At 41.3% G+C, this 19,295-nt stretch overlaps 1 pseudogene; it reads right to left on the bottom strand.

Annotated features, from left to right (window-relative positions):
• Positions 1–2,876: 2,876 nt before the first annotated feature.
• On the bottom strand, positions 2,877–4,565 carry LOC101955101 (mediator of RNA polymerase II transcription subunit 28 pseudogene; annotated as a pseudogene).
• Between the last annotated feature and the right edge of the window lie 14,730 nt (positions 4,566–19,295).

Raw genomic sequence — 19,295 nt, 5'->3', positions numbered from 1 at the left:
CTTCCAAAAGGCCTCTGGATGGCATCCCAGCTTAGAGGCTGAGATGTTCACTACATTAACCACAGAGGACAGATCATATGGGATATGCACAGCTTACAAAAGAAAGAATCAAAACACAAATATAGAAAGAACCCCTCCAGACAAAGTCAAAATGCCCTGTAGAAAATGGGCAATGGTTATTGACAGAAAATCAGAGAAAGACATAGGGTAAAGCAACATCAGCAACAACAACAACAACACACACACACACACACATACACACACAATTTTGAACTTCACCTCCCACACACAAACACACACACACACACACACACACACACACAAATTTTGAACTTCACCCATAATCAGAAAACTGCAAACTGAAACTAAGCCGAGAGACAATTTCTTACTGAATAATTGTATTAAGATTCTCCAGAAGGTTTGCTTGTGTGTATGTATGCATGTGTGTGTGTGTGTGTGTGTTTATTTAAGTATTTAAAATAATTGGTTCACATAGTTGGGTGTGCTGAGGGCCATTACCAAGTAGGAATGACGCATCGAAATTTCCTTGCCAAGCGTACCCCATGCTGCTTAGAGGACATTCGATGGGACATTGCATGCATGCTTTAATAAGGTGACCTTGCCCAAGGACCAAGGCGGATCCAGGTTTAGAGCTGATCAGGTTTGAGGAAGTAACCGGCTCCTTGAGTTTAAGGCGTTGCCAGTTTAAGATAGTGGGTTTTAGGGAAGTTGGAGGTTGAAGATTATTGCTGGGATTAGGGTGTTCCTGCTGCTTGTTCCTGTTGAGTTCTCGTGAGATTAAAATGGGATTTGGGGTAGGTGAATTGTGCGGGAGACGAGAGAACACGTTTGCCCCTGGACCTGTGTGGAGGCGGTGTGAGAGCTGGAATAAAGAATTGCTGTTTGAACCTACAAAGCTGTGAGTGCCTCCTGATTCTGTGCCCAGCCAAGACTGCGGCAGGGTGTATGTGGCTAATCCAAAATCTGCAGGTCAGGCTTGCTGTCTGGAAACCCAGGGAAGAGTTAATGCTACAGCTCAAATGTAAAGGCAGCTTGAAGGTGGGATTCCCTCTTTGGGAAGTCTTTTAAAGTCTTCAACTGATTATTATGTGCTTTATTCAAAGTCTACTGATTTAAATATTTGTCTCATTTTAAAAGCATCTTCTCAACAACATCTACAAAGACACTGTCATTTGACCAAATCTCTGAATATTGTGACCTACCCAAGTTAACAAACAAAACAAGTAACAGGCAAGTATTTTTAAAAGATTGATAATACACGTAGTTCATAAGACATGAGAGAAATAGCAACTTCTATATTCTTGGCAAGAGAATAAATAGAATAAACTTTTGAGAAGAAGAGCAAAGGCATTTTCTATAGAAGTTTAAATATATATAATTTTCAGACCAGCAATTCCACTGTTATATTTCTTAGATAATTAAACATACACATGCACAAAGAAATAGTTATATAGTTATTAATGGGGGAATTATTAAATAATTTATGGATCCTTACTGTTATGCAACAATTAAAAAGTGGTAGATAAATGTGTACTGATGAGCTTTCAGACATATTATTAAGTAGCAAAGGACAGAATTTTTATTTTGAAAAATTGTTATTTATTTGACAAATAACTTTTGAATAAATATAAAGAAATGACAATAACTTGTATATACACTCATTCAAAACATTTCTTTTTTTTTCCCCTTGGACAATTTTATTTTATTTTAAGAGAGAGAGAGAGAGAGAATTTTTTAATATTTATTTTTTAGTTTTCAGCGGACACAACATCTTTGTTTGTATGTGGTGCTGAGGATCGAACCCGGGCCGCACGCATGCCAGGCAAGCGCACTACCACTTGAGCCACATCCCCAGCCCCCATTCAAAACATTTTCACTAAGCACCAAGTAAAACAGTTTTCAATCTTCAAAAATATCTTTATCATTGAAAGACTGCCCCAAACTTAATTGATTTATTTAGGTTTTTAATCAAGAAACCCAAAGCTGCCAATCAAAGATTCTAACTAGTGTGAGATCACCAGGTTAAACCCTTATGATATAAGAAAAAATAACTGAAAAGATTTGACCTATCCATTCTAATGGAGGGGTTCTGCTGGCCTCAGACTGGTCATCACAGGTCACAGGTCCACAGCCAAATATCATCCACACAGCACACAAAGAAAACCAGTAAGAAATATCATATACCAAGTGAGTACCAAGCATCACCTCCAGCACTGATCAACACCTGTGTGTGTGTGTGTGTGTGTGTGTGTGTGTGTGTGTGTGTGTATAATACATATTCCTGTATATTCAAGGGGAGTCATGCCTCCTTCCTATGGACGTGCAATTGCACCAACGACACAAAAACAGATACTATTCACTAACCCACCCGGGAGAAGCTAGCAAGGACAGCAGAAGGAATAAAAAGACCTGTGCCCTGGAATGGAGTGGAGGCTTCATGGAGCAGATGGCATCCAGGCCAGACCAGGAACATGAGAGGATATCCAGGAGTGTGTGGGGAGGGATCTGCAGGGCTGGAGAGGACAAAATGAACCAAGACACTGAGCCACAGACCTACTGACTCTTCAGAAGACAATGGAATGCTTGTACTGGGTGAAGAGATGTAATCAAACAAGAGATGCATAAAACACAGGAAGGAAAAACCTCCTCCAACAAGACGGCAAAATACCTTTACCAATGGAGGCTCCCCCTGCTCTCTGTGGAGGTGAAGTAGCAGAGAATCACTCTGCAGGTCACCTGCACTACACCGTCTATTTACGTACAAAATTAAAAAAAAAATAAAACAAGCAAAAAACCAAGAAAGAACCTGCATCATCAGATTAATAGTCCAAATTTTACTGCAGACAAATCAAACAAATCAAACAAAAACCCCAAAACCCTTCACTTCATTTACCAGCCTGGTAAAAAAATACTTTTTGCATACATATTTTATAAAGTACTCAAGTAATTAACAGCTCATAAAGATTGGGGAAAAATTTTAGGTAGAAACAAGATGAACACCAACTCATTCTCTGGCAAATGATTCTTCTAAAATGCCATGTCCACACTGAAAGACGTTTGGCTACCTTGTGGGCCAGACCCCTCTCAGGTCTGCTTCAGAGGCACAGGGACATTGGCAGATGCCTGCTCCAGATAGGTCAGGGAGCCCTGAGGGACTTCGTGGGCTTTTGTGCTGCACCTCGATGTCCTCCAGCACCTACTGCCCATGCTTCAGCTCTGTTCGGTGCTTCTGCATCAGCGCATCTTTCCAGTAAAATTCATTCCTTAGTTCTGAGACGTCCTTTTTTAATCACTTGCTCTGGTCTCTGGACAGACAATTGAAATATTTTTTTTTTTGTAGGGGAAAAAAAATTCTGTCGCAGTATCCAGGAACTTTTGAAAACACTGATCAACACTAGTTTGAATTTCTTCCTGATCAATGCTATTGACATAATTCTGACTCATGAAAGAAGCAAAGCAAGCCTCAAATGATGACTCCAACTCATCCACCAAGGTGCTGTTAGAAGTTCTCAGAGTGCCAGGCACTGCTCGAAGAAGCAAGGCCTGGCCTGGGAATGATGGCTGGGGTGGTGGGGGCGCTGGAGGCTACTAGGAGAACATAGTGCCCAGCGTAGCCAACACGTCTGGAATCAGTCCATTTCCTTTTATGTAAAAAAAAATACTACTTATGTATAGAAGTAGGGGGAAATATGTATTGAAGTAATTTATGTATATATATCTATAGAGATATATGTGTGTATGTATAAAGTATGTGTTTATATTTAAATGTAGAAATAGGTAAGAAATAGTAAATACTTTTTGCATACATAGCTAATATGTGCATACATGCTCATTACATGTAACATATATGTACGACTTCAAAGTAGGGAGGTCAACACGGGACTATTAATGTTATACCTTACATGAGGATATTGGTGATGTGTGTGAAAGGTAGCATCTTATATATTCTCCTTTATTTAAATTTTCACAGGTACATGTTCAAGTATATGAAGACCTCAAGTACAGATCATGTTCAGCCTTTGGGGACAGTTGGCACAGATGGTCCTGCATCTTTGTGATATCCTAGGCATCTCAGCATCCTGCGCCCAAGCTCAAGTCTGAGTTGCACAAGTTTCACCTGCCTCCTCTGAAATGATTGGCATTTTATATTCAACCTGTGGTCAATTGATTATATATTATTGAGTTCTAGCCAAGTATTTTTCTAGCTTGGAGGATAACAGCAATAAAAATTCAGGTAAGAGACCTCTATATACACTGGAACTTTTTTCCTAGTGAAAGAGAACAGTCAGGGCAGGTGGGTCTTCTATTGTGTAGGGTCTGGAAAGCTGACAGGGCAGCTGAGAGGGACACAGCTGCCCACTAGTGGAGACCTGGACAAGAGCATCTGTGTGGTGGAAAGGTGGAGTTGGAGAATAGGGAGTGGGTGTCAGGTTTGACAGAGACAAGGATGGGTCAGCTTCTACAACACCTTGTGGATTGTAGGTTTTCAATTTTATCTTGAGCACAGTGGGAAACCCCTGAAGGCTTTCAAGCAGGACAATCATAGCCTCACTTGATTTATATTTGCTGGACTGTGATGAGAATGGATTACAGAGGTAGAAAGGAAACACTGAGACCCTGAGGAGCTACCAAAAGTTCATAGTGACATAGTGATGGCCCTCCTTCCATCCCTCCCTCCCTCCTTTCATTTTTCTTTTCTCCTTCTTCTTTTTTTAAATCTTAACGGGAGACTTCAGGATGGGGGGGGGGGTTGCTGTAAGCTCACGTGAAGTTGAAAGATATTCCAGGGGCTGATGTGGGTCTGAGCACACATCATGGCCTTCTTTCCTCCACACCAGCTCTTCTAGTGTTCCCAACAAATGACTCCGTGCAGACACCTAACTCAGAAATATGGTTTTCAGGTTCCTTCCTTTACCTTTTCTCTCTCCATCCTCTCATGGGTGCAGGGACCTGTATGGAAACAGACACCAAAGGGCTCCCTTGCTTTTCATCTTCTGAGAGAGGTTAGTCAATGGGGAGCACTGGAAAGAAAGGAGAGGAGGGAAGAGAGTGCAGACTCAGTGTCCTGTACCTCACCTGCTGGTTCACCTGGTGCACCATCTGGCTGTGTTTTAACCAGAGGTCCCTGCTCCTCTGATGGAAGCCCTTGTCATATAACCCTCTCCTTTGGGGTACAGTAACTGCTCTTTTCTCTGGGGCCATCAGGGATGGAGGTTGTTATCAGCAACCCCTCTGGGAATTTGCATAGTCCCTGGGGCTTCCCTACACCCAGCTCACACTTTTGTCAACAGTGCCTTCGTAAGTCCTCCTCTGGTTCTCCTAATATGAGTTTCCTCTTGGGACCCTGCCCACTATGCCTGACCAGCATTCCTGAGTCTTCCCTCACCATCTTTCTCTAACTACAGTCTATACTGTAGTATTCTAAAGTATAAATAAAATCCTCTACTCTTTTTATTTCAGCCCCAGAGATAGTATCCTAATTCAGTCTATTATCAGCTTTCACCCGGGGTTCTGCAAGTTTTCTAACTAATCTCCTTGCCTTCTAATCTTACCTTTCTCCAGAAATTGTCTCCTTTGTTGCTTAAGAATTTTCTTAAAATGAAAGCCCAATTATACCATGTTTCCCTGTTTAAAATCCTTGAGTGGTCCCATGGCTTTTGGGAGAGAATGCCAACTCCCAAGTGAAGACTTCTAGGTCATGCACTACCTGGTCTCTGCTTACTTCATGGCTTATTTCACACATTGTGACCCAGCGTCCTGAACTTCTTTCGGGTCTCAAATTTTCTATGCCATTTCTCATTTGTGGGCTTCATCTAACTTGTAGCCAGGAAGTGTGCAAAGCAAGGAGACAGCACAGAGGAAGAGGCTCTTGTCACCCGAGGAGGCTGTCTTGGTTTGAGTAACTCACCTTCCAAAATGAAACTGTCAGTTTGAGAGCAAAGGAGGCCCTCACCCTAAAGATAGTCATCTGAGTTGATCTCATGGTCTGACACATGCTTTTATAATATACAAGAGCTACCTGACAGAATTTCTTTGAGAAAATAGTGAGTCATTCTAACCCTGCACAATTCAATACAGCAGCTACAAGTGATATGTAGCTACAGAGGACTTGTAATTCTAGTTGAATTATTAGCGTAATTCAAGATGTGTTGTAAATTGTGTGTACCAGATTTCAAAGACTTAGAGTGAAAAAAGAATTTAAAATATCTCCTTAATAATTTCATATTGATTATATGTTGAAATGATACTATCTTAATGTGTTAAATAAAATATATCTTTAAAATATTTCCACCTGTTTCTTTTTAGTTTTTGTACCAGGGACTGAATTCAGGGGCACTGGGCCATTGAGCCACATCCCCAGCCATATTTTGTATTTTATTTAGAGGCAGGGTCTTACTGAGTTGCTTAACATCTCACTTTTGCTTCGAACTTGCAATCCTCCTGCCTCAGCCTCTTCAGCCCCTGTGATTATAGGTGTGCACCACTGCGCCTAGCTGTTTCTCTTTAGTTTTTAATGTGGCTACTAGACAATTTACAATTACATATGTGGTGAAGTGCTCTACATCTCTGAACTCTTCTCTCCTCCAGGTGTGGTCTGTGGACTGGCATCTTTAGCCTCACTGTGTGCTTTAGAAATGCAGCTCTCACGCCCCACCCCAGATCTACTGAATCAGATGATGCAGTTTAATAAGATGCCCAGGTGATTCACATATGCATTAATGTTGAGAAGTATTGTTGGGCTCTGTACACACATGTATTCCAGTGCCTCAAGAGACTAAGGCAGGTGGATCTCAAGTTCAAAGCCAACTTCAACAATTTACTAAGGCTCTAAGCAACTTACCAAGACCCTGTCTCAAAAAAAAAAAAAAAAAAAAGACAGACTGGGAGGTTTGGCTCAAGGGTTAAACACTCCAGGGTTCAATCCTTGAAACAAAATGAAAAAAAAAAAAAAAAAAAAAAAGAAAAAAAGAGAAGTACTGATCCAGGGAGCAAAGGTGTGATGAATAGAGACTTGGTAACTTTTTCTGGATGCAGACATTTACGGCATCTCTTCACTCAAAGATTGTAGGTGTGGTTTTTGCTGTAAGGGAAAGGAAAAAAAGAAAGGATAAAGAGAAAAGGTAGAGTATTTTGTTGTATAAGTAATTCTTTAAACCTGGTATACATTCTCAGACCCCAATTAAGCATTTTAAGCACAGAGGATTAAGAGGAAGTAAATTTAATTAACTGAGTGTTTAAAAAATATCGATTGCTGTATGTATACACATGGAAGTATAACCAATGTGATCCTGCAATCTGTACACGTGGAAAAATGACAATTCATACCCTATTTGAATCAGATGTATGATATGTCAAGATCATTATATTGTCTTGAACACCTAATAATAAAAAAAAGTATTCTCACACATACACACACAAATATCACAAATGTATAAATCAGCCAGATCATTTGAACTTTCAAGGAAAGAATCACAAATCTTTTGGAACTCTAGTAAAGCATGATATCCTGAGCCATCAAATCCAGATTGCAAGCACTATTACTGAAATTAGTTGTAGCCATTAAAGTGCTAACAGAATTGCCATCTCCCACAATTTTAGTAGGTCTGCACAGAAATATAGAATGAATGGCTGAGAAAACTCTCATGGGAGACCTAGAAAGAAGTGCAGCAGGTTTCTCTCTCTTCCTCTCTCATTACTTTGTGTTTTTAGCATTAAATAACAAATAGTAAGTGCTATTTGCTGTTAAACTTTAAGCCAAGGAATTCCCAAGGAATTTCGGGAGTTTCTATAGTCACCATAGCAGCTCGAGGGAAATAACCTGGCGTTTATAGACCCAACACTTGAAGTAAACTGACAATACCAAATTCCTTCTAAGTAAAAGGGTTGTGGTATATCTTGTTCATTCTGAATGTATTTCAATTTTCGTTTATTATATAATGACTTTTATAGGTAGCTGTACACAGTTGCCAAATGAAACAGTGGAATAGTTTTATAGTTCTTTGTCACCTTGACCCTTAGTAACATGTGCATGCCTAGGCTAAAATTATTTAGTAAGTAAAATATTTCCTTTAAATATTATATTCAAATTACAGAAAGAGGCACATAATAGAGATGCATTTTATAATTCCACTCCCTTCAAAGACCTTTGGTGCTCTGGCCCAAAGCTTTTTCATGGATTTCAAGGGTCTCCAACTCCATTCTCTTTAAAATAGATCAACAGCCACCATATCCTGGAAGCTGCAGGAACAGATAGTTTGTTTCCTGAATGGTTTCAAACTTGCTACAAGTGGTGGGGCTGTATTTTTACTCTCCTTCACCAATTGCTCAGGTATAGAGTTCCTAGGATAAACTCCGTGTGGTTTTTTTTTTTGTTGTTGTTGTTGTTTAATTAAATGTACTTCTACTTTTCCCCTTTCCAAAACATTCTGAAACAATCAGTAGCAAGGATAAATGCAATAGAACAAATAAAATGGACTTGGAAAGAACAAGAACAAATAAGTGGAAATTAGTGTACTGATGATGACACCAATCACATGTCAGATCCAAATTCCACTGTGCAATTCCTGGAATCCACAGATGAAAGGCAAGCAGGCAGCATTATGTAACTTAAAATCAGGAAAAAGGAAGTTTACCGCCTCCCCAAAGAATCAAACTTTTCCTGGCAGTAAACTGCAAAAGAAATTCTCATGCAGAGATTAATTAAGGAGTATAGTGAGGCTTTGCAGATAACCAGATGAATAATAATAGCACCTTCCTCCTTAGGGATATGTAAAGATCAAATAAGACAAACATGCTAAGAATTGTGATTGGCACACAATAAACTCAAACAAGTATTAACTACCACCACCATCATCATGATTATATAAAAACCACATACAAATTACATACTAATAGACAATGTAATATCTATAGTGACTGATTTATAGCAAACGTAGAAGTGGATTTCATTTGTTTCTTGAAAAAGCTCTAGCCAAGAGCATGGTGTTACACAAGTTACAGATACTGTGGTCCAATATGTGGCTGTTTGATGTCCTCATTGGATAAATTTATTAGTTAAATTTATTAGTGAACCTATGAAGTTGTTCTTCATTTTTGTTTCAGCTAAAACTCTTTGGAGAAACTTAAGAGGAACCAGTCAAGGTCACTGAGTCACTCCTGCTCATTCTTTTGGGCAACCTAGAGTAAACATGGTTCATAATAATACTGAACTGAGCATGCCCAGAGATGTTCATGTCCATTATCATTCCTTTTTTAAACATGTGCTTTATGACTTTGAACTGAATATGCCTAGAAATGTTTGCCATTTTTCCTTCTTGAACTATGACCTCAAATAGAGAATGCTTAAAAATGTACACTTTGAACAGTGCATGCTCAGAAAATGCTCACCCGGAATGAATATGCTTTCCTATATGAATATGTATAGGCTCCCTGAATAAAATCCTCAGGCTTCCTTTCTTCAGGGAGAGCATTGTTTTGGATGCAGTGTTTTCCTCACTTGTGCTAAGTAATAGGTAAAGACCATTCTTACCTCCTGTTTATGCTTTTTGGCTTTGCACTCACCAAGGTGCAAAACCATTGTATTCAGTTACAAAATGACAGGACAGAGTAGATCTAAAGGAATGTATGGATTGCACACCTGCTAGGCCACCAATCTCAGATATGGTTCTTGGTCATCCGGTAAATCATGAGGGTCCATCATATGAACAGTGAACTAATTAAAAAAAAATCTAAGTTATTTTCTTCTCTGTCTCTCTCTCTGTCTCTCTCTGTCTCTCTCTCTCTCACACACACACAGGATTAAATCTAGAGTGCTTAACCTCTGAGCCAAATCTGTAGCCCTTTTTATTTTTTGAGACAGGGTCTCACTAAGTTGCTTAGAACCTTGCTAAATTGCTGAGGCTGGCCTTGAACCTGCAGTTCTCCTTCCTTAGCCTCCTGGGTTGCTGGGATTACAGGCGTGTGCCACTGAGCCCAGCTAAATCTAAGTTCTTATAGAACTTAGAGTAAGTACATTTATTACTAGTAACCACTAAGTCAATTATTAAAGGTAACCTTGATATTCAAAAACTTCACATTAAGACTAATAGAATTTCCTAGGATCCTAATTCAGTCTTATATCATGAAGTCTGGCTACTCCACAGTGTTTGATAATGCTACAAAGATCAGAGTGTGGGATGCTGTGTTACTGGTCCATCATTACAACATTCCAAGTAAGTTTTTAGTGGCAACTGTTTTTTTTTTTTTTTAAAGTTTATTTATTAGGGATTGGAGTCAGGTGTGCTTTACCACTGAGCTACATCCACGGTCCTTTTTAAAATTTATTTTTAAAAATTTGAGATGGTCTTGCTAAGCTGTTGAGGCTAGTCTCAAAGCTGTGATCCTCTTTGCCTCAGCCTCCTGAGAAACTGGGATTACAGGTGTGTGCCACTACATCTGGCTATTCTTGATTTTTAAAGTATTAATTTTATTTTTCTTAAGGTTTGGTTAGTCCCTTAATAGGCTATGATGTATATTTGCACTAACAAACAGCATTGCTAAAGTTAATATGCGTATAATTCCTTCTGTTTTAGTCAGCTTTTTCATTGCTGTGACTAAAAGACCTGACAGGAGCAACTGTAGAGGAGAAAAGGTTTATTTGGGGGCTCACAGTTTCAGGGGTCTCAGTCCATAGACAGCAGGCTCTATTCCCTGGGGCTCAAGGTGAGGCAGGACATCATGGTGAAAGAGTATGGCAGAGGGAAGCAGCTCACGTGATGATCAGGAAGCAGAGAGAGCTCACTCCACTTGCAAAATACAAATATATACCCTAAAGCCATACTCCCAATTACCTACCTCTCTGGCCACACCTCACTTGCCTCCAGTTATCACTCAGTTCATTCCATCAGGGGATTAATTCACTGATTGGGTTGAGGCTCTCACAACCCAATCATTTCCCCCCTGAACCCTCTCACACTATCTCACAAGTGAGCTTTTGGGGGACACTTCACATACAAACCATAACACCTTTAAAACATACTTGTTTCAGTGTGTTATCCTCATGGAATCCTTAGTTTTCTGACACTGATAGTCCTAGTGTGTGACTTTATCTGTATCTCCAAGATTCAGAAGCTTCTGGAAGACTTCTCCAATGGACAAAAACAGAGTAGGAGCATCAACCCTGATGAAGCTGTTGCTTATGGTGCAGCTGTTCAGCCATTCCATCTGGAAAGAAATCTGAAAATGTGCAAGATGCTGCTCTGGGATGTCACTTTTCTCTTCCTTGGTACTGAAACTGCTGATAGAGTCATGATTGTCCTCCTCGGATGGAATACTTGCCATTCTTACCTAGTAGACACTGACGGTCATGCGGGGGCTCTGACCCAGGAAACAGATTCCGGGTTTGGCAGGTGGAAGAAGATGGGAGATGCAGTGAGGATTGAAGACATACTTTATTCAACTGTGGCCACAGCCATTAGCCAGTCCCCAGCTTCAGCTGCAGTCCTCAGCCAATTCTATTTTAGCCTCTTCTCCTTGCCCATTTCCTTGGGCCCTTTTTATATGCAGGCCAAACAAAGAAGGCACACTGCCAATAGGTTACATAAGGGGAGGTGCATGTTCACAAGTTAACGTGTATGGCCTTGAGCCTGTAGGTTGAGTCAGCATTTGTTTCTGGCCTTGACTAACCATAACAGTCAATTCCCAGCCCTGGATACACTAAAAACATAATATAGACCTCAGGAAGTCTCATCAAGGGAGCCTAACTACCATCATTTTTGGCTCTGTCCCAACACTGACCTTCCCTACCTACCCTACCTGATGGATGGGTCTGGTGTGCTCATTCTTGAAGGTGAATGTACCAAGACAAAGAGTAACAACCTGCTTGGCAAATTTGAACCCATGAGCAAACCTCCATGGTGTTTTTCAGATTGAAGTCCCTTTTGATATCCAAGTCAATGGCCTCCTCAATGTTCACTGCTGCAGGTAACAGTGCAGGAGAAGAGGACGAGATTACTAATGACAAGACAGGAAACTGAGGAGTACAGAGTGAAGTTGAGCAGCAAAGGGACAAGGTGTCATCCCAGAATATGTGGGAGTCTATGCCTCCAACATGAAAGCAACTGTTGAAGACAAGGAACTTCAAGGCAAGATCAATGATGAGGTAAAAGAGAAGATTCTTGGCAAGTGTAATGAAGTCATCAATGGGCTAGATATGAATCAGACTTCAGGGAAGGAAGGATTTTCACATCAGCAGAAAGCAGAAGAAAGTCAGCCGCTCCATCATTAGAAGCTGCAGCAGTGCAGGAGGCTTCCCAGGAGGACTAACTAGGGACTTCTGGTGTGGAAGCTCCTTCTTCTAGCAGTGCTTCCTCAGCCCACCACTGGAGAGGGGATTAAACCAACCCAAGTACAGGATGTAGCATCATCCATATAGTAACACATTTAAGGATCCAAATTTATAGCTAACTCTGTAGCAATATTTAAGTTGAGCTGCTCTAGTAAGTTCCTGGGCATTCTCAGTTCTTGAAAATGGAACATGTACAGAGGAAAGGAACTAACTACCCTTTATTAACGCAGCATTGTAAATGGAAAATGCAAGGTCTTCGATAAAACTGTAATTAAAACTAAAAAAAAAAAAAAAAAGATGTATTAAGTTTCCCTAAAGGTCAAGATTAGCTACTTCGGTCAAACAGCCCCCTGGGAGAGTGGGGCCATACAATCACATAATCCTCATGTGTACCAGTACAGTATTCTTGGAAACATTTATTTCTTCCATTTAAAAAAATTTTTTTTTTGTAGTTGTAGATGGAAATCATGCCTTTATTTTTTTATGCGGTGCTAAGGATTGAACCCAGTGCCTCACACATGCTAAGCAAGCACTCTGCCTCTGAGCTACAGCCCCAGCCCCTATTCTTTCCATTTTTTAAAAAAAAATTGTAAATGGACATGATACCTTTATTTATTTATTTTTATGTGGTGCTGAGGATCAAATCCAGGCTTCCCACATGCCAGGGGAGCGCTCTACCACTGAGCCACAACCCCGGCCCCTATTTCTTCCATTCTTGATGGTGGATTTCTTGGGGAAACAAAAGGAGACATGCCTTGAAACTGGCTAGTGCTTCCCACAGCCTGTTGTCTTTATCAGAATCAGCTACAGTGTTTGTTAAAATGTAGATTTGGAGGCATTGCTCCAGAATCACTAAGTCACGGTTTCTAGGGAATTGACGGTGATTATTTGGACTCTTCTCTGTGTTTATAGCTCTGTTCTATAACCTCCTGTCACATTCACAGTAGATGACCTTATTTTCTGCTTCTCAGAGGAAATTGAAACCATCAGCTAGGGGAATTTTTCTGCTACCCTGCTTTCAAATCCCCATCACCTACCTTCACCCTTTGTGCTCCATCTTCCAGCTGTGCTCAGCATACCAACATCCTGCTTTCTCGGAAATTGTTTGCTATCCATTCAGTCTTTTCCCTCCCGGATATTCAATTGCCCCTTCTCAAAAGGATCATTTCTGTAGGCAGGGAAATATGTTCAAGAATTTTCTACTAAGCAATAAATACAAGTCAAAAACACCTCCCTTTGTCCTGTGCTCCTATAGTTACCACCTTCTTTATTCTCTCCTAAATTAGGAGTCCTGATGCATTTTTATTTCTTCATTAGACATTCATTTCCCACTGTGATGTGCTTTCTATCTCACGGCTCCATTCAAACAGCTCTTGCTAAGCCTGCAATTGATCTTTTCATCACTAAGCCTACTGGGCATTTTCCATTTCCCTGCTTTCTCTACTACTTCTGAGAACTTGAAATCACAGGATTCTTCCCTTGAAACATTCTCTTTCATTGGCTTTCAAGATACCACCTTATCCTAATTTTCTTCTTATCTCTTTGGACACATCCTGACTCCCCTTCTACCCATCTATTAAAAGTTGTAGTTGATTCCCTAACACTATCCCACTTGGCAGACCATTCATGGCCAGAGCATCAATTGCCAGCTAGCATTGACTGGCAAATTGATTTCCTCAGACTTGTCCCTGAGCTGTGGATCTGCCTATTCAACTGCTTTCTGGGTATCTCCTTTGACATCTCAAAGTTATCTTACATTCAACATGTTTCAGATTAAACTCATGTTTCATCCTCTGTAGAGCTTGCTATCCAATGTTCCTTGTTTCAATAGATGGCATCATCATTCAACTAGCAACACAAGAAATGGCAGACCTCTCCACTACCCACAACCAGTGCAGTCCACCACCAAATAAATATTTCTCATGTAGTTTCCAAACACTTCTCATATCCATTCACTTCTTCCTCTATGTGTACCCACTAATTTAGTCAGGACCCCCATCTCTTTTTAATTAGGCAATAGTAACTGCTTCCTAGTTGGTCTCTATGCAGTTGGAGTGACTTTCAGAATCTTTTGGTGGTTTCCTTTATTTCAAGTCTAAAGACAATTTTTTTTTTAAAGACCAAAATTCTTATCATGGCCCACATGGGTCTCCACATTCTCTCCTTCTCTCTTTTCTAGCCTCACTTTCTCCCACTCCCTCCTGCCTCATCCATCCAGGCACATTGGTCATGTTTCTTCAGTATCTTGAAAACACTATTGATTTGTTTTAGTAAGTTTTTTTTAAAAATTTTTAATTTGGCCAAAAGACCTGAAAAGAACAATTTTAGAGGAGGAAAAGTTTATTTGGGAGTTCATGGTTTCAGAAGTCTCAGTCCATAGACAGCTGGCTCCATTCCTCCGGGCTCCAGGTGAAGCAGAACATCATAGGCAGGTCCCCCACGATCCACCTCCTCCAGCCACACCTTATCCACCTTCAGTGACCACTCAGTTAATCCCATTCTGGGAATAATTCAGTGACTGGGTTAGAACTCTCATAGCCCAATCATTTCACCTCTAAGCCTTCTTGCATTGTCTCACACATGAGCTTATGGGGGACACCTCACATCCGAACCATGACATGTTTCTCTCGTCACAGACCTTTCCCCACACCCTTCTCTATGCTTGGGCTCTCTTTCCCTCCTCTGGCAAACTCTCACTCTTCCTCACTCATCCTCAGGGTCTCAGTTTCTCAGAGCAGACTCCCCTGACCAAAACCTAGGTCTAGTACTTTTGTCGCAGACTCCGATGAAAGAGGCTTTCTTCCTCTAATAGTCCCCATCTCAGTTTTTAGTTCTACTCTCATTCACAGGATTATTTGATTAGCATTTGTTTCCATTATTCTGAAATCAGCTTGTCAGTGGGAACTGTGAGTGTTCTCGACCCTGTTCCATTCCCAATGTTCAGCACAGGTCCTGGGGCATTGGGGACCAAAGACTGAATGAAGAAAAAGGAGCCCTCTGACCTAAAGGCAACCCCACATTCCTTGTTACGGGACCATCAGAGATTATTTCTGTGGCATCATAGCACTGACATTGTCCTGTTCCCATGGAAATGAGTCATCACCTGTAAAAGAATATTTCTGGAGATTTGGTAAATGTTTATCTAAAGGGTGAGTTTCGGGAAATGTCACAATTAGCCCTGCTCTCATTGTATAGCCTAGAAAGAGCATCCAAAGATCCTGAACCCCATTTCTCAATCATACTCCAGATGCTGTGTCTGTCTTCATGATATCTCCTGGAACTCAGGACTGTTATCTAAAGAGGGATAAAATTGGGGACCGTTGTGGTTTATAGTTGTTCTTCTTTCTTTGTTGTAAAATTTTATATACCTTACTTCTAACTGCTTTTGTTTTATTGTTCAGCCTTCTTCCTCCCTTCTCTGTCTCTCTCCATGAACAGCATCCCTCTGGTATACAGAATTCTTTCCTTCCTTGGATACAAATCTAAGTTGAACATAAGGGGAAAGCTGTAAATAATTGAAATAGTCATAAAACTGGGTTGAGTATTAGGACTGTATAAAAATAAAGCACCTTCCCATAAATTGCTCTGGGAATGGTTTTTCCATTCAGGAAAAGCAATTTCATCCCAAGTTGGATGCAGCATAAGAAGGGGCCTCCCAGGAGTCAGCAGCTATGACATGTGTCTTAGAAGCTGGAAAGTGGAAATTTAACACTCCTATTCTGATTTTTGCAAACTTTTATGAAGAAAGACAAAAATTACAGCAGTGAGCAGGTTGGGGATAGCAAGCTTCCTTGTGTCAGAGGGTTAATGTTGAAATGTTGGGAGAAAACACTGGGAGTAGGGCCAGACAGAGCAAGGTGAAGGAGTGAACTGGGTCGTAACCCTACTTCCCTCCATCTCTTCCCATTGCTCCTCTTCCTCTTGTGGAGCTGAAGATGAGGTCTTGCTCCCAACCAAATTCTCATGCCCAGTCCTTTGGGGTTCTACCTTACTTAGTGAACCTGTGTGTTAGGTAACCCCTCTGTCTACCTGCTTATAATTCTTCCTGTCCTGGTGAAGCCCCTTGTCATCAACATTTCAATTTGTTTTCTGTTTTGGTTTTGCCTAGTTCAGCAGTCCTGTGGGCCATCTGTACTACAATCACTGGCATGCTGGTTAACATGCAGACTCCTTGGCCTAGGGTATTATCTACCAAATCAAGCTCTCTGGGGATGAGGCCAGGAATCCAGACCCTGGCAAACCTCCTAAATGAACTAAGCCCATTTGGATTTGAAAACCATTGACTTGGTTCCTCCAGTTTTCAACTTGTTAGTTCCTTTGCTTGGGTTCAGAGCTAACTTTCTTTTCTGTCTACCAAGCCTGTGGGCAACCTTTTGGGTAATGTTCTAGTCCATCTGGGCCCCAGGATACCGTCAGCTTGTGTATTTTCAGGGACAACTTACAGGTCCTCTCTTCCCTGCTCTCTATGCCCCTAGCACCTAGGTGAACCTGGCCTTGGGGGCAGGTCCTGGATCCCTAAGTTTCTAGTTGTAAAACTAAGCTCTTATCCTTCCAAGTGATGTTTTTCTTTCTAAAAGAAGGCTTTATTTTTCCAAAGAAATGCATATCTGGAGAATTTTATGTACCCAAGATTAAATGTGCCAAGATTAATTTCAGGGTGAAATCCTTGATGAGGCTTTTCAAATCAAAGTTAGGCTGTACATCCTGCCTAATTAGAAGAATTCCTACAAAGACTACGAGGACAATGCACCCTTTGAAATATTTTTGATGATATAACTGAGCTCTGAAAATGTGCTGCTTGGAAACAGCACCTCCTGAACTCCCTTCCTGGCGGGGTATTTGGGGAGATCACACTGGCCTGGGCTACCGTACCTTTAAGAGAAGGATAGAGGTCCAGGGTGGAAGAGTAAAGGAGACTGCAGAGGGTCTTGCTGAAGACCTTGGGTTTTGGAATTACCCAAGGAATCTCATCACTGAGGTTCCGTGCTGGCAATGGGATCTCAGACAAAATACTTCAATCATGCCCTGTTGTTCTCATATTGAATGAAGGACAGCAATAATGACTTCATGGCAGGTGAGGACTGGACTTGATAATGTACATGAAGTGCTTTGCACAGAGGATCTGGATCATAATACTTGTGATCATTATATGGTCCTAACATTCGAGGTGGGGAGAGGGAAGGAAGCCTTCTGTTTTTCTACTTTGGGGACTTCATACTTTCCTGGAGTGTACTAATGCGGCTCTGCTTTCTCTAACATGTGCTTTTCCTCCATTAAAGACCTTGGTGATGTCTTGCTCTCCGTCCTCTCTCCTACCCTATTTTGTATACAGATATAATGCAGGCAATAAGAACATAGAGGCCAAAGCCTGAGGGGAACATAGAGGACTATCTACCCAGAGTATAGCTGGGGTGGCTCTGAGTTCACTGCACGCTGTCAATCACCTCAGTGTCACCTTCTGCTCAGCTGCTTAAGTGCTGGGACTAAGGTAGGAGGAGCCCTGCTCTGAAAATCATCTCTATTTGGGAAAGTAAGTGAAAGTAGCACAGGGGATGAAGGGAAGGTGTGGGTGGGTACATGGGATGGGAGAGGAGGGATTTGGAGAGATGGGTAGAGGGAATTTGTGAATAGGGAGGAGTGAGTTCTCATTACCATACTCTTCTGGTCAGTTTGGCTGCTATAATAGACTGCCACAGATTGGGTGGATTAAACAACAGAAATGTATTTCTCATTAGTTCTGGAGGCTAGAAGTCCAAGATTAGGGAGCCAGCATGGCCAGTTTATGATCAGGGCCCTACTCCTGGTTTATAGGTAGTGGTCTGCTTACCTTGCAGAATGAGAAGCCAGCTCTCTTGGGTATCTTCTTGCAAGAACACTTATCCCACCAAAAGTTTCCTTTCTGATGGCCTAATTACCTCCCCAAAGCCCCATATCCTAACATCATTCTTTTGAGAGTTAGGATTCCGTCATGTGAAGTTGGTAGGTGGGAGACACCCATGCAGTCCTTAACACATGGTGGGGATAAAACCCAGAGGTTTCAGTGGGTAGAGTGTTAGGAGGACTTTACCCACTGAAGTTAGTGGCTTCTTGGGACAGGAGTAGTGTCCAGTTAAAGAGTGGGGAACAAACAGAAACTGGAGCAAAAAGAAGGAAGGAAGGAAGGTAGGAAAGAAAGGAGACAGGCACACAATGCAGAAAACAGGGGGTTAAATCTGAATGAAAACCTACGAAGCCAGCACAGCTAACATGCACGGGACAGTGATGGTCTGTTGACCCACGTCTTCATGTCATTGCTCAGGTCCTTCAGTCATTTTTATTTTATTTTTTTTTTAGTTTTGATATACCTTTATTTTTTAAAATTTATTTATATGTGGTGCTGAGAATCAAACCCAGTGCCTCACACATGCCAGGCAAGTGGGCTACCACTGAGCCCCAGCCCCAGCCCCAGCCCCAGTCACTTTTTTTTTAATTAGCAATCTTTTCCTTTTGCAAGCTTTCCTGCTTGAGAAAAGCCAGGACTAAAGGCTTTATATTTTCACCCTTTATGTTGAAATCAGAGCTTCTGAGAAATGCTGGCCTGTGGCCTCTTTCCCCTTCTCTGTTTACCCTCAACTGGGTAGAAATAAATGATGGTGTCCCAGAGCATCGACTGTGGAGTCAGAGAAGCAAGTTCTATAATCACATGCTTCCTTTGCCAGTGAAGATAAAGGTAAAGAACATTTCCTCTGTGCCCGCTCCTCACCCACCTCTGCTGGGGCCATAACTAAAATACTGCTTTCAAGCTCCAGAGCTGAGGACATCCATCTACTCACCTATGCTCGCTTTACAAAAGTGATCGGAGGCAAACAGGTGTGACTCCCAGGGCTGAGCACCTTCAGTTGTATGCAAGTCACGTGTGCCCAGGAATAAACGAAAACGGCTTTGCATTTGGACAGAATGTCTGTGCCCC

This window comes from Ictidomys tridecemlineatus, chromosome 12 (assembly GCF_052094955.1).
Source record: "Ictidomys tridecemlineatus isolate mIctTri1 chromosome 12, mIctTri1.hap1, whole genome shotgun sequence".
NCBI lineage: Eukaryota > Metazoa > Chordata > Mammalia > Rodentia > Sciuridae > Ictidomys > Ictidomys tridecemlineatus.
The sequence above is the reverse complement of the archived record's forward strand: the minus strand, read 5'-3'. Positions and strand labels throughout refer to the sequence as shown.